Source organism: Globicephala melas, chromosome 4 (genome assembly GCF_963455315.2).
Source record: "Globicephala melas chromosome 4, mGloMel1.2, whole genome shotgun sequence".
Classification (NCBI taxonomy): domain Eukaryota; kingdom Metazoa; phylum Chordata; class Mammalia; order Artiodactyla; family Delphinidae; genus Globicephala; species Globicephala melas.
The window spans coordinates 25121450-25125154 of NC_083317.1; the positions used below are offsets into that span (position 1 = coordinate 25121450).

The following is a 3705-nucleotide window of genomic DNA, read 5'->3' on the forward strand; positions in this document are numbered from 1 at the left end:
ATGGAAGTAAATGTACCTGATCAGATTTGAGCTAGACCAGAAGGCAAAAGTTAGTTACATGAAGTGGCCCAAATACTCATGGTCCCCACTCTTGCTACACTGTTTTCTCTGTCCCAGCCTACACCTTTGGCCTCAGGAAAAATTCCATAAGATTGGTTGACAGAGAAAGAGAATTATTGGGCCTGGTTTATTGATGTTTCTGCATGATAGACAGGCACCACCTTAAAGTAGACAACTTTAGCACTGCAATTCTTTTCTGAGACATTCATGAAGAACAGTGGTGAAGGGAAATCCTCCCAATGGACAGTACTTCGAGATGGTTACCCAGATATTCACTTTGCTTGGAAGGGGAAATGGCCAGTCATGAGACTATATACTGATTCATGACCTGTGGCCAATGTTTGGCTGGATGGTCAGGGATTTGGAAGGAACATGTTTAGAAAACTGGTGACAAGGAAATGTAGGGAAGGAACATGTGGGTAGACCTCTCTGAATGGAAAGAAAACAAGAAAATATTTCTGCCCCATGTGAATGATCATCAAAGAGAGCATTTTAACAATCAAGTGGATAGAATGACACATTCTGTGTTTACCACCTGTCAGCATTTTTCCTCAGCCAGTGGACTCAGGAACAAAGTAGCCATGGTGGCAGAGATGGAGGTTATGCATGCATTCAGCGCCATGGACTTCATTCACTGAGGCCAACCTGGATTCAGCCACCACTGAGGTCCAATCTGCCAGCAGCAGAGCCCAACACTGAATCCCTGATATGGCACCATTCCCTGGGGGTTGTCAGCTAGCTACCTGGTGGCAGGTTGACTAACTTTGACAGCTTCTATCTAGGAATGGGCTATGTTTTACTCTTACTGGAATAGATTTACTCTGAATACAAATTTCCTTTCCCTGCAAGCAATGTTTCAAAACCCTCATCTGTAGTCTTTCAAAATGCTTTATCCACCATCCTGATATTTTACACAGCATTGCTTCTGATTAAGGAATTCACTTCACAGCACAAAAATTATGTCAATGTGCTCATAATCATGAAATTCTCTGTTTTCCATGACAGAATGGTATAATAGCTTTTTGAAGACTCAGTTACAGCACCAGCTAGGTGGCAATACTTTGCCAAGCTGAGGTAAGATTCTCCAGAGGCTACATATGCTCTGAATCGCCATTCAATATATGGTGCTTTTTCTTCCACAGCCAGGATTAATGGGTCCAGGAATCAAGAAGTGAAAATGAGAATGGTACCACTTACTTTTACCTCTAGTGACACACCCTAGCAAAATTGTTGCTTCCTGTTACCATGACCTTATGCTCTGCTGTCCTAGAGGTTTTAGTTCCAAAAGAAGGAATGCTTTCACTAGGAGATACAACGTTTCCATTAAACTGAAAGTTAAGACTGTTGCTCAGCCATTTTGGGCTCCTTATGCCTCCAAATCAACAGGCAAAGAAGGGAGTTAATGTGTTGTCTTGGATGATTGATCCTGACTACCAAGGGGATGTTGGACAACTACTCTACAGTGGACATAACGAAGAATGTGTCTGGAATATAGATTTCTTAGGACATCTCTTAATATTACCATGTTTTGTGACTATGGCCAATGGAAAACTACAGTCCAATCCAGGCAGGACTACTGATGGCTCTGACTCTTCAGGAATTCAGAAATAAAGGTGTGGGTCAGCCTACCAGTTAAAGAACTTCTACCAGCTGAGGTGCTTGCTAAAAGCAGAGGGAATACAGAATGGATAATAGAAGAAGTTAGTCATAAATACCAGCTTTGAGCACAAAATCAGTTACAGAAATAAGGACCTCCTCACTATGTAATGACTATGTTGGGGGATGTGTGTGTGTGTTTGTGTGTGTGTGTGTGTGTATGTGTGTGTTTGTGTAGAAAAGATCTTTGTTTTCATACCTCTCTTATTCTCTTATTATATAATGTAAAATGTGTTGAATTTATATTATAGTATTTAAGTATTATCAATTCTACATCATAGTATTTTAGTTATGGGATATCAAAAAAAGTAAACATCACTCATGAACTTTACCTTTTCCTCTGTGGAAGGAGTTAGTGTATTCTTTATTGTATGCAGAATAGCTGTATAATTTTAGGTAAAATTATGACCTTGTTATTGTCTTTCATTGGAGATTAAGTATGGTTTTAAGGAAATGCGTATGGGTGCCATGTTGACAAGGCGTGGACTTATGATGGTTAATTTGTGTCAACTTGAGTAGGCCCCCAGGGTGCCCAGACATTTGGTCAGACATTATTCTAGGTGTGTCTGTGAAGGTGTTTTGGAAGAGATTAACATTTGAATTAGTAGACAGAGTAAAGTGGTTGTCCTTCCCAATATTGGTGGACATCATCCAATCTTATGAAAGCCTAAATAGAACAAAAAGAGTGACCCTCTAGAGAGTAAAGGAATTTCTTCTTGCACTTCTGCCCTCAAGCTGGGACATAGTTTTTTTTTTTTTACTTCATTTATTTTTTATAATATTTTAATTTTATTGGAGTATAGTTGATTCACAGTGTTGTGTTAGTTTCAGATGTACGTCAAAGTGATTCAGTTATACATATAATATATTTGTTTGTTTTTAGATTCTTTTCTCATATAGGTTATCACAGGATACTGAGTAGAGTTCCCTGTGCTATATAGTAGGTCCTTGTCAGTTATCTATCTTACATATAGTAGTGTGTGTGTTCATCCCAAGATCCTGATTTATCCCTCCCCCACCGTGTTTCCCCCTTGGTAACCATAAGTTTGTTTTCAATATCTATAAGTCTGTTTCTGTTTTGTAAATAAGTTCATTTGCATCTTTTTAAAAATTAGATTCCACATATGAGTGGTATCATATGATATCTGTCTTTCTCTGTCTGACTTACTTCACTTAGTATGATAATCTCTAGGTCCATCCATGTTGCTGCAAATGGCATTATTTCATTCTTTTTTATGGCTGAGTAATATTCCATTGTATATATGTACCACATCTTCTTTATCCATTCATCTGTCGATGGGCATTTAGATTGCTTCTATGTCTTGGCTATTGTAAATAGTGCTGCAATGAATATCTGGGTGCATGTATCCTTTTATATTATGGTTTTCTCTGTATTTATGCCCAGGAGTGGGACACTACTCTTTTCCTCCCTTTGGACTCTAACTGAAACTTCAGCTCTTCCTGAATCTTGAGCCTACCAGCCTTTGGAGTATAAATACACTATCGACTCTCCTCGTCTTCAGGCTTGCAGACTGCAGATCTTGGGACTTACAGGCCTCCATAATCGCATGAGTGAATTCTTTATGATAAATTGCTCTCTCTCTCTCTCTCTCTCTCTCTTATTTATTCTGTTTTTCTGGATAACTCTGATTAATACAGAGGAGGCTAATTTTTCATGTTTTTCTTGAAATCATTCTATTTTGTTCATCAACATTTGTAAACTTTTCTTCTCTACTTCTAGTGCAAACTGCATAAGACATTAAATCAATTAAGCTCTATATGCAAAGATATTGATAGGGATTCAGTGACCATTCCCCTATAAGTTAAAGGGTTTAACTGAATCATATAAATGTGTCAAAGTGAAATCATTTATAAAATTAGAAGTCTTAAATCTTCTTTGTAAAGAGTCTTAGTTAATTTTCCAAATGTGGTGAATTACTCTCTCTAATGTGAATTTGGCAAATGACTACCAGAATTAATCCTTCCACT

General features: G+C 38.0%; 1 pseudogene; it reads left to right on the forward strand.

The window, feature by feature from the left end:
* Positions 1 to 10: 10 nt before the first annotated feature.
* Positions 11 to 1808, forward strand: LOC138842302 (uncharacterized; annotated as a pseudogene).
* The last annotated feature ends 1897 nt before the right edge of the window (positions 1809 to 3705 follow it).